Genomic DNA, 13,164 nt, shown 5'->3' with positions numbered 1-13,164 from the left:
GTCAGTCTTCCAAAAAATACTTCAAAACAGTCAAAAGAAACATAAAAAAGTCTAGAAACAATTGAAAATGATGAATCCTCAGAGCACCTATGAGACACAGTAAACATGGTCTTTGGAAGCTGACTGAGCTGGGTTCAAATCCTACCTCTACCAGTCCTGTGATTGTTGCAGACAAGCTGTTGTTTTTCTCACGAGTGAAACTGCAGTAGAACATCTTCAGCACACAGTTCTTGAAAGTATTAGACAAAAAGACAAAATAACCTAGGTATATTCTGTGAGTGTATGTTCGACTCTTTGCATCCCCATGGAGTGTAGTCCACCAGGCTCCTATGCCCATGGGATTCTCTAGACAAGAATACTGGAGTGGGTAGCCATGCCCTCCTCCAGGGGATCTTCTCCCACTCAGGGATCAAATGAATCCATGTCTCTTATGTCTCCTGCACTGACAGGCATGTTCTCCACCATTAGCACCACTTGAGAAGCCTCAGGTATATTGTGGGGGACTCAATTTCAGCTGCCAAGTTTGAATTACAGTCTGTGCCATTACTATGAATAAAGATAACCACTTAAATTTGTACTGTGACTTACTTTTTATGTTTATTATAATTTTTGTTGCAATGTCTAATCCAATATTTTGAACTCTCCTCAGTTCAGTTCAGTTCAGTCACTTAGACATGTCTGGCTCTTTGCAACCCCATGAACAGCAGCATGCCAGGCCTCCCTGTCCATCACCAACACCCAGAGTTTACCCAAACCCATGTCCATTGACTCGGTGATGCCATCCAACCATCTCATCCTCTGTCGTCCCCTTCTCCTCCTGCCCTCAATCTTTCCCAGCATCAGGGTCTTTTCCAATGAGTCAGCTCTTCACATCAGGTGGCCAGAATACTGGAGTTTCAGCTTCAACATCAGTCCTTCCAATGAACACCCAGGGCTGATCTCCTTTAGGATGGACTGGTTGGATCTCCTTGCAGTCCAAGGGACTTTCAAGTCTTCTCCAACACGACAGTTCAAAAGTATCAATTCTTTGGCACTCAGCTTTCTTTATAGTCCAACTCTCACATCCATACATGACCACTGGAAAAACCATAGCCTTGACTAGATGGACCTTTGTTGGCAAAGTAATGTCTCTGCTTTTGAATATGCTATCTAGGTTGGTCATAACCTTCCTTCCAAGGAGTAAGTATCTTTTAATTTCATGGCTGCAGTCATCATCTGCAGTGATTTTGGAGCCCAGAAAAATAAAGTCAGCCACTGTTTCCACTGTTTCCCCATCTATTTGCTATGAAGTGATGGGACCAGATGCCGTGATCTTCGTTTTCTGAATGTTGAGCTTTAAGCCAACTTTTTCACTCTCCTCTTTCACTTTCATCAAGAGGCTTTTTTAGTTCTTCTTCACTTTCTACCATAATGGTGGTGTCATCTGCATATCTGAGGTTATTGATATTTCTCCCGGCAATTCCAGCTTGTGCTTCTTCTAGCCCAGCATTTCTCATGATGTACTCTGCATATAAGTTCAATAAGCAGGGTGACAATGTACAGCCTTGACGTACTCCTTTTCCTATTTGGAACCAGTCTGTTGTTCCATGTCCAGTTCTAACTGTTGCTTCCTGACCTGCATAACAGATTTCTCAAGAGGCAGGTTAGGTGGCCTGGTATTCCCATCTCTTTCAGAATTGTCCACAATTTATTGTGATCCACACAGTCAAACGCTTTGGCATAGTCAATAAAGCAGAAATAGATGTTTTTCTGGAACTCTCTTGCTTTTTCAATGATCCAGCAGATGTTGGCAATTTGATCTCTGGTTCCTCTGCCTTTTCTAAAACCAGCTTGAACATCTGGAAGTTCACGGTTCACATATTGCTGAAGCCTCGCTTGGAGAATTTTGAACATCAATTTACTAGCATGTGAGATGAGTGCAACTGTTTGGTAGTTTGAGCATTCTCTGACATTGCCTTTCTTTGGGATTGGAATGAAAACTGCCCTTTTCCAGTCCTGTGGTCACTGCTGAGTTTTCCAGATTTGCTGGCATATTTTGGAAGGACTGATGCTAAAGCTGCAACTCCAATACTTTGGCCACCTCATGCGAAGAGTTGACTCACTGGAAAAGACTCTGATGCTGGGAGAGATTGGGGCCAGGAGGAGAAGGGGATGACAGAGGATGAGATGGCTGGATGGCAACACCAACTCAATGGACATGATTTTGAGTGAACTCCAGGAGTTGGTGATGGATAGGGAGGCCTAGCGTGCTGCAATTTATGGGGTTGCTAAGAGTCAAACACGACTGAGCGACTGAACTGAACTGAACTGAACTGAGTGCAGCACTTTCACAGCATCATCTTTCAGGATTTGAAATAGCTCAACTGGAATTCCATCACCTCCACTAGCTTTGTTCGTAGTGATGCTTCTTAAGATCCACTTGACTTCACATTCCAGGATGTCTGGCTCTAGGTGAGTGATCACAGCATCATGATTATCTGGGTCGTGAAAATCTTTTTTGTACAGTTCTTCTGTGTATTCTTGCCGTCTCTTCTTAATATCTTCTGCTTCTGTTAGGTCCCTACTAGGTACACAGGATTAAATAAAGCAGAAATAGTACCTGCCTTCAAGGACTGACTCACTAATTGGTGACAAGGACAATAAATAAGTAAACAAAGCTCTAACTGCAAAATGTAATGTCATCCAGTTCAAGGAGAAGCTGTTTGCCCCTCCTCATCTGTCATCCCTTCTTCTGGTCTTTTTTTGGGGAGAGGGCTTCCTTTAGGACTTCCCCAATCGCTCAGCTGGTAGTCTGCCTGCCAGTGAAGGAGATGCAAGAGACATGGTTTCGATCCCTGAGTAGATTCCCTGGATAAGGAAATGGCAACCCACTCCTGTATTCTTGTCTGGAGAATCCCATGGTTAGAGGAGCCTGGCGGGCTACAGTCCACGCGGTCGCAAAAAGTTGGACACGACTGAGCACACACACCTTCCTTTAACATCTCCTCTGATTCTTGATGGAGAAGGCAATGGCAACCCACTCTTTGGCTACAGTCCATGGAGTCTCGAAGAGTTGGACACGACTGAGCGACTTCACTTTCACTTTTCACTTTCATGCATTGGAGAAGGAAATGGCAACCCACTCCAGTGTTCTTGCCTGGAGAATCCCAGGGATGGGGGAGCCTGGTGGGCTGCCGTCTATGGGGTCGCCCAGAGTCGGACACGACTGATGCGACTTAGCAGCAGCAGCAGCAATTTCTTGAACCTATTTCTATGAAATCTTTTCCTTCAACTTAAAAGCAGATACAAGCTTCTCTCATTCTTTTAAACAAAGCCAATGACATCACCCCAGGATCATGTGCCCCTTTCTGATGAATATTTTATTTTCTCCTTATCTTTTGCAGCCAAGTTCTGCAGTCTGTTCCTACATCTGTGTATCGTAAGCCATCTTCTACTCTTTGAGGATAAGGATGTCCCCAGCCACACAAAGACCTGCACCACCAGTGCTTCCACCATGTCCCATGGCCTCCAAGCCCTCAGGCTCTCCCTGACCAAATCTACCATTCCTGGCCTTCTATTGCAGTTGACTCTGTGGGCCACTCTCTCACATCAAATACTTTTTTCTTTCCTGGCTTTGATGATCCTGTGCTCTTCTAACCTTGACTTTCTCATGTTGTCTAGGTGATTCTTTTTTTCTCCCCATTTCATTTCTCAGGAGTCTATCATTGATCCATCTCTCTGCTTCTCTGCATACATCCTCCCTAGAAGTCTGCATCTGTTCTTAGAGTTTCACTTCCTTTAACACATCTTCATTGTGTTGGTCCTTCCACTGTGATGACACATACTCAGACCTTCCTCAAATAACTACTATGCTAGTCAAAGCTGGTTCAGTGATGGTCTCTCCCAGAAGAGTTGTAAGTCTGCATCAGATGTCTTTTATCCCAAATGCTGTAACATTCCAGGCATTCCCTAGTCTCTTTCACCTTAAAAACCAGCAACAAACACACTCTTTTGACCTTATTCCTCCTTCTACCTATAGTCCCACGACTTTGCTAAAGTGACCGTATATGCGCCAGTTTCCCTGGTTTATGTTTGTTGTCCTGGTATTTTTATACAAAGTAACTGAATTGCTAAATAATTGAATATAAAAACCATGCCAGCATAGCAGTAAATTCTTTCTCTCGTTATTGTCTGTCAAGTTCTCTGAAAGATGAAAACTGTATCTCTTTTATTCACTACTTTACCCTACCCACTGCAGGCAATTAATAAAGGTCCTCAGTGTATATGCCCTGAATGTGTTTGGAACACCTACTCTGTATGTACAACTCCCTAAGCTAAGGCTGAATCTCCAGTACTTTGGCCACCTCATGGAAAGAGTTGACTCATTGGAAAAGACTCTGATGCTGGGAGGGATTGGGGGCAGGAGAAGAAGGGGACGACCAAGGATGAGATGGCTGGATGGCATCACCGACTCGATGGACGTGAGTCTGAGTGAACTCCGGGAGTTGGTGATGGACAGGGAGGCCTGGTGTGCTGCGATTCATGGGGTCGCAAAGAGTCGGACACAACTGAGTGACTGAACTGAACTGAAGCACATCATGTTATTTACTTCTCAGAATAATACCTCAATTTATATACTACTATCTCCATTATGGGCTTCCCAGGTGGCACAGTGGTAAAGAAAGCTCCTGGTAATGAAAGAGATTCAGGAGACATAGGTTCAATCCCTGGGTTGGGAAGATCCCCTGGAGGAGGGAACGGCTGCCACTCCAGTATTCTTGTCTGGGAAATCCCATGGACAGAGGAGCCTGGTGGGCTACAGTCCAAGGGTTTGCAGAGTCGGACATGAATAAGCATGCACTGGAGGAGGATGAGGAGGTCTCCATTATAAACGTTAGCAAAGTGAAGCTAAGAACAGTTATGAGATCACCAAATTAATATGGAATGGAATCAGGATTTAAACTCAAGACTGTTTTCACATGCCAAGCCTGTTCCACTGACCTAGCCTTCTTAGCAATGAAAATTTCTGGGCAAAATAGAAGTTAAAAGCTAAATTAGTATGTTAAAGATACAGTATTTTAAAAATTACCTCTGTTACTCAATTCCAAATGCTCAATATCCCACAAAGAGACTATTCTTCCTCCGTCTTAAAACACAGAGAAGCTTTCTCAATATCACTGATGAACATTCCTACTAAACCACATCTGTCATGCACACATCAGAAGACTAGGTGTGTCAGGCAGAAGAAGAATGTAACTTTTGGGAGACTGGAGTGATTGTTAGCTCAGTGGTTTTCAAAGCTAAGTATGTAGAGTATCATGGGGTGTGATGGGGGATGCATCTAAAAGTGCAGATTCCTGGGCTGTGCCCAGAGATACTTTGATTCAGTCGGAACAGCTTAGCACCAAGAAATCTGTTTACTTAACAATCAATGGCATGTGCCCTACTGCGGTTCAGTTCAGTTCAGTCGCTCAGTCGTGTCTGACTTTTTGTGACCCCATGAACTGCAACATGCCAGGCCTCCCTGTCCATCACCAACTCCCGGAGTTCATCCAAACTCATGTCCATCAAGTCGGTGATGCCATCTAGCCATCTCATCTTCTGTCGTCCCCTTCTCCTCCTGCCCCCAATCCCTCCCATCATCAGAGTCTTATCCAATGAGTCAGCTCTTCGCATGAGATGGCCAAAGTACTGGAGTTGCAGCTTTAGCATCATTCCTTCCAAAGAACACCCAGGACTGATGTCCTTTAGAATGGACTGGTTGGATTTCCTTGCAGTCCAAGGGACTCTCAGGAGTCTTCTCCAACACCACAGTTCAAAAGCATTCTACTGCAGGGGGTCCTCAAATCACCTTTGGGGAAACATGAGAGCAATTGAACTATTTATTACTGAGATAAAGTTATTGTTCTAACTCCTTTCATGAGAAAACCTTTTTAATTGTATACAATGTTGGTTGTTTTTTTTTTAAGACAATCCTCTAATACAGTATAAAATTAAACATCACAAAAAGAAATATAGGTAAAAGTACGTCTCCTCCCCCTTTTCCCGAATCAGCACATGACCTTTCCAGGGCAACCCCAACCACTGTTGCCCTCAAATAAATTTTTTTTTCTTTGGTTAAATCTATCAATAAGGTTGGAGACTATCGCAATTCTGAAGTTAGGAGGGTCACGTAGCTTAGGATGGAGTGATGCTAGTGGATGTAGTGATAAATGATAGGTTTAAGGATACAGATATTGTGAAGCTAGAATTTTAACAAAAAAGAAAAGGGGCACAGCCAGAGAAGGCCAGAGATGCCAAAGTCAACCTCCAGCAGCTTCCCAGCTGTGCCAAAAGTTGGCCTTTGGTGGGGAGGCATAATTAGTGTGGTTAAAGGGATTTCATATCTTTGGGTGGAAATTCATCTAAGCATGCCAAATATCAATATTGTGTTTCATCTGAGCCTCTCTGTTTAATTTCTCCTGCCACACCTTTCAAACTGTGGTGATGGGAACAATAACAAGCCTGTGTTATTTGGTTCCATCAGACCTGTTTTTTCTATATCTCTTAAAAAATCATATTTCATTATCATACAAATTCAAATTTACTACCTGATGTGAGTGGAAGAAGTAGTGGTAGAGATGCACGTTTCTGGTTTTCTCGTCATGATTGTCTTTTTCTTTTTAACCTCAAAAATGCACCTAAAATGACAAATTTCTGCTAAGTAGCTTGCAGTGCCTCGCATTTTGATCTAACTCTCCACATTAAATTCCATGAGTTGCATGTGGAAATTGGAAAAATTTTCATTAGAAGGGCCATCTTCATTTTATAAAGCAACCGAGGTGAATCAGGAAAGGAAGAGGTTATGTTTGTCTCTGTATCTGGGGTAATCCTATTATTTATCAAAGATAAGTGATGAATCAAGATAGAAGGGGAGTGAGGCAAAGGATTAAGTCCTGATTGCGCCTCTGGCTGGCTGCTTGCCTCATAAACCACTTGTACTCTGGGCCTTTCTCTTGTGTGAAACAGCAGCTGGATCAGATGAATACTAACAGACTAACATGGATAAGTCTGTGTGATCGAATCATCCCCTTAAAAAAAATATTCAACACTAAACAGAAAAATAGCAATGCTGCCAATTCTTTTTTTCTATGAAAGTATCATTGATTAGCCATGTTATTTGTGTTAATTTCTGCCATACAGCAAGATGATTCAGTTATACACATATATGCATTCTTTTTTTGTTGTTCTTTTCCTTTATGGTTTATCCCAAGATATTGAATATAGTTCCGTGTTAAATAGTAAGACTTTGTTGTTTTATTCATTCTATATGTAATAGTTTGCATTAACTACTCCCAAATTCCCAGCTGTGCCAAGAAGAGCTTCCCTCTTCTTGATTATCTCTTCTAAGAGAGGGAAGTATTTTCTTTTTCTAAACCATCCAAAGCTATGTCTATATGCCTTCCAGTTTAATGAGTGTTAACGAAACTACAGTTGACAGATCCAATACAGAAAGGTCTGAAAACCTGCTTAATCTTTCCTTAATTCAAAACATTTGGCTGGGCTCTGCTGTTACTTTTTACAGTTCATACCTAATCAAGAGGAAAGGGGGTAGCGAAATAAGCAACTCTTTTGCTTTGGAAATTCTTTCTTGATAGCTGAATTGAGATTAGAGAGCCTCAAGCCTCTTTTTAATTTTCTACTGGATTAGATCGAGCTAACAGATTATCAAGCAAGAAATGGACAAGTACAGTATTTATGGAACAGCTGCAAAGGGACCAGAAATTGAAATAAGGCCCATGTGTAGTGGTTAGTCACTAGTTGTGTCTGACTCTTGCAACACCATGGACTGTAGCCCACCAGGCTCTTCTGTCCATGGGATTTCCCAGGCAAGAATACTGGAGTGGTAGCCATTTCCTTCTCCAGGGAATCTTCCCAATCCAGGATTCAAACCCCAGTCTCCCACATTGCAGCCAGATTCTCCACCAACTGAACCACCAGAGAAGCTCCAAGACTCACAGGGAATTTCAAAGAATAAGATACAGACTACTCCAGCCTCATAGAATTTACACTTTGTTTGCTAAGGGGAAACACTGAGACATGCAAGCTCTGCAAAGAAAAATTGTTATTTATACAATCTATGACAAATAAAAACATTTAGATGGAGGAAAGGAAATGATTGTCATAAAGAGAATCTACATTGCAAGCTATATGGTGAACTGAGATAAAAGATGCAAAAATTAGTAAAATCTCCAAATTGAATACACTGACCAGCTCTCACCTCCAAGATCACACTGCTTGAAAGCTGGGTCAAGCACCCTTTGATAAGAAGACAACAAAATGCTATTCAAGATTAAATTTCAGGGACAACTTAGAAAAACGTTTTAAAAATCTGATTTCCAAGTCCCGTGGAGAGTCATCTTTTTAAAGAAGAATCCTCTAACATGTTTTGGAAATCTTTTGTAACTTCTAAAGAAATATTTTTTAATTGGACTGGATAAGGCATAGCAATTCTTAATGGCATTTTTACATCATGCTTGAAAATTTGTTAGGAAAATGGACAGTTCCTTTGGGGTTTGTCTTAGGGATTTCTTTTTTTCATAAACAAAAGAGAAGTTCCTTACAATGGAAAACTAGTTCCAAGATATACAACTTAACAGAAATATGGGAAAGGAATTATTTTTCTCCAAAATGCTTTCCTTCTTTCTTCTTGTTCTAAATGGTCATTTCAGTGGGTTGTTTTTTTTTTTTTTTTCTGATAGAACAATAGACGCTTATTTCCACAAAAGAAATGGTGTAAGCAATCAAAAAAACATTTTCCTAATGGAAGACAGATAAAAGAGAAAGAGAGAGAAAGAGAGAACACACTTTAACAAAAAAAAAAACAAAGGAAGTCTCCAGCACTGTGGTTCATATTCAAATGGAAAAAAATAAAATGAGCTTCTAACATAATGAGTTTACTGTTTAGCGTACCATCCCCATTTTCACATTTCAAAACATGTGCCATACAGCTCAGAGGTATGGGAGGATGCGTGAGGAAGCTCAGAGAACAAGTACTTTTTGGCATCCCAGCAAAGTGAGCCACAGGCATAGAAGATTACAAAATAAAAAGTTGTCCCTCAAGTGGAAAGGTGTGTCTGTCTGTCCCTTGAATATCAAGACTTCTGTTTGAGTTTCATTTTCAACTGGATGGTCAGAACATTTAATTGCAGATGTTGCTGTGGGTAAAAATGGCAGAGTAATAGGTCTTAGTTCTATGTAGCCAGCACCTGCTGCATACCAGGCGCTTTGCATACTATGCACTCACTTTTCAGCCCTGCAGCTCTGCACAGGAAGATACTACAACCTTGCTCTTGTGGTTCAGTCACTACGTCGTGTCTGACTATTTGTGACCACATGAACTGAAGGACACCAGGCTTCTCTGTCCTTCACCATCTCCAGGAGTTTGCTCACACTCGTGTCCATTGAGTTGGTGATGCCACCCAACCATCTCATCTGTCATCCCCTACTCCTTTGTCCTTCAATCTTTCCCAGCATCAGGGTCTTTTCTACTGAGTTGGCTCTTTGCATCAGGTGGCCAAAGTATAAGTTGACTGTTTTGATCATCTTTCTGTCCAAAGGACTCTCAATAGTCAATTAACCAGTGATCACACACTTTAGGGATGGATCCGAGATTTGAATTCAGTTATTTTGGACTCAAAGCCTTCATTCAACTCCTCCTTCCTCACCACCACCTCCTCTCCACCACCTCAAAATGTGCCACTTTGGAATTTGTATTATTTTGAGCTAAATACACTTGAGAAACAGCAGATGAGGAAAGATTCTCTGATCTCCCTTTTTCTACCTAAAAGCAGGTGATAAGATTTCCTATGAGAAAGGCGTCTTTGTTGTGCCAGGAAGAATATTCTTATCATGCAGACTGGGAGTCAAAATGGCCTTGTATAAACCAACCTACTAAAATAACCCTTATTGGGAATTCTCCTGTAGTTCTTGTGGTTCATGCTTTTACTTCCAGGGCTCCGGGTTCAATCGCTAGTCAGGGAACTAAAATCTCATAAGCCAAGCAGCGTGGCTTTAAAAAAAAAAAAAAAAAAACTTTTAAGAAAATGAAATAATCTTATCTTCTGTTAGTTTTCCTTACATATTTCTTAGTTACTGTCCCACAATTTATGGCCCATAGCCCAAGCCCCTTTGTCTTGTCCCACCACACAATTTATCAATCTTTGTTTAAAAAAGTATGTAAGCTTTGGGGCCTAATGATTTCTTTGGGTCTTCATTTTCCTTTTGAAGATTCCTGTGTGGGTCTTCAAAATATTAAATAAAATATTAAATATAAATAAAAATGTTAAAATGTAAAGTAAAATGTTTATAAAATAAATATTTTATAAATATTTATGATATTTATTATTAAAATATTATAAGATATTTGAATAAAATATTTTAATATTTAATATTAAGTAACATTTGTATTTTTTTTCCTGTTAGTCAGTCTTATGTTAGCTTAACTCTCAAGCTGGGTCAGAGAACACAAAAGGGTAGAAGCAAGTGCTTCTTTCCCTATGCATCTATCCAGCACTCTCAGACGTCTCTAAGGTTTTCTTGCCATGGAGGAAATAAAAGCAATTCACATAATTTTGTTAATGATTTTATGTGTTGTCTGTCCAAGACTCACACTGGAGAGAATAATATTTAAGCATGGGTCTCCCGTGGCAACATTTCAAAGTATCTGGAAAAGAAGGATGTTTTAAGGCTGAGGTGAAACTTGGTTACACCTTTCAAGTCTCCCTACATGGGGCCATCATGTTGCACAACTCCAGGGTCAGGTTCACGGGAATCTGAGAGGACAGTGGGCTGCAGACTTACACAGGGCACTGCTGACATGGCTGTATGGCTATGGGAGATCAGACTCCACCTAATCAACAATTGTCAGCAACTAAGAAGGCCTTACTGATTAGCTCCATCCAGCATCTGTTTATTTTACAGAACAGAAAATTGAACCCTAAGAGACTAAGTTACTGCCCTATCAGAGCTAGAACCAGGGAGAGGGCAGAAGTGATGGAGGGTGGGGAGATGGGGATTAAGCACAGGGGGAGGGAGAGGAAACCAAGGCATGAAAAAGAAGCTTGCTGGACTCCAACTGGGTCCCACAGTTGATGCTTAAAAAATATCAACCCCATCAACTCTCCCCACACCCACTTTGCAATTAATTTGGCAACTCAGAAGGATAAGAATTGACCCAGTAAATCAAACGAAGTCTATCTCAAAGACATGGAACAGAATCACAATGCAAGTACAAGTTTTCCTTCTCAGGAAAGGTCATGGATACTTAAATCCCAAACTCTTCACCTCTAAAATCCAAGCTTCATAGGTTCAATGTTTCATCTAGATTAGGAGAGATTTGTATCTTTTAGTAGAAAAGTGAACAGTTTTTGGAAATCACTTTCTCTTAATTACATAGTTCTGGTTAGCAAGCTCAAGCTTTGCTGTAGTGGCTTTCAAACTGTGATTCCCTGGATTTCCAAGGAATAGCTCCAAGAGTTCTAGAAAACACATGATTTGGTGATTACAGATTACCCACCTCAAGACAGAAAAGATCAATCACCAGGGATGCTAACACGATGGAAAAGGACCTGGGAACTGGTTGCCTTGCCTACTTATCATTAATTTCTTGATCTCCTCCACCCAAACCATGACTCAACTCAAAGATTTTCCTTTGAAGTAGGGTTCCACCACTCTAGAAAAAAGTCTGTTGAATATCAAGTTATACAGAGAGTTTTGTAACCTCTCCTAAAGTTACAGAAATCCCCCTGAGAGAAGTTTCAGTGTTGGGGATGTTTCTGTTCAATGGACTTATCAGAACAGCAATCACAGTCATCATGGCTGTGAATACCCAAAACTGCTGTGCATACTCACAATGGCTAAGGCATTGAAGTAGCCTAAGTGTCTATCAACAGATGAGTGAATAAAGAGAATGTGCTGATATACACAATGGAATATTACTGAGCCATGAAAAATAATGAAACAATGTCATTTGCAGCAACATGGACAGACCTGGAGATTATCATACTGAGTGAAATAAGCCAGCTAGAGAGAGATATATCATCTGATATCACTTATATGTGGTATCTAAAAATGAATACAAACAGATTTATTTACAAACCAAAACAGACCTACAGACATAGAAAACAATCATATTGTTACCAAAGGGGAGGGAGGAGAGGGATAAATTAGGAGTTGGGGATTAAAATATAGATAATACTGTATGCAAATTTGGACTTCCTAGGTGGTGCTAGTGGCAAAGAACCTGCCTGTCAATACACAAGACTTTTGAAACACATAATCTTAATCTTCCTGTGTTTGGAAGATTCTCTAGTGTGTGTGTGCATGTGTGTGTGTGTGTGTATGTGTGTGTGTACACACGCTCAGTTGTGTCCAACTCCTTGCAACCCCTTGGACTGTGGCCCTCCAAGGCTCCTCTGTCCATGGAATTTTCCAGGCAAGAATACTACTCCCTGGAAGAAATGACAACCCACTCCAGTGTTCTTGCCTGGAAAATCCCATGGACTGAGGAACCTGGCAGATGGCAGTCCATGGGGCCACAAAGAGTGGGCCACAACAGCTGAGCACATGCTACATATATAAAATAGATGACCGACAAGGACCTACAGTATAGCACAAGGAACTATACTCAATTTTGCAATACCGTATAATGGATGAGAAAGTTTTTTTAAAAAAATGAACAAATATATATTTATATAACTGAATCACTTTGCTGTACACCTGAAACTAATTCAGCATTATAAATCAACTATATTTCAATTTAAAAATTTTAATTGCTATGCAAAACATGGACAATTGAGGCACCGGCATTTTATCAAAACAATGTCATTTTGTTAAAGAATGAAACTGATGCTGGTGTAAGCACTACCAAGTGCAAAGTTCATGAGCTGAAGCTGAGGGAACTAGATTTAGATAAAGGATCTGCATTTCATTTTTAAAGCATTATCATTTTCCTGGGGGGTCACTGGCTGAGTTTCTTGCCTCCACAGAATAACGTAATGGTAGGTCCATATTATTACTGACTGGACTCCAGAACCACTTGTAATCCTCTCGGTTCTGCTTCTTCTATAGGACATCAGCACCAACTTTCTCACTGAAAGAGAAAAGGCAAGAATGAACAAGACGTTTGAAAGATAAAAACGTGTC

The sequence above is a fragment of the Budorcas taxicolor genome, chromosome 12, assembly GCF_023091745.1.
Source record: "Budorcas taxicolor isolate Tak-1 chromosome 12, Takin1.1, whole genome shotgun sequence".
Classification (NCBI taxonomy): domain Eukaryota; kingdom Metazoa; phylum Chordata; class Mammalia; order Artiodactyla; family Bovidae; genus Budorcas; species Budorcas taxicolor.
This window is presented reverse-complemented; position numbering follows the sequence as displayed.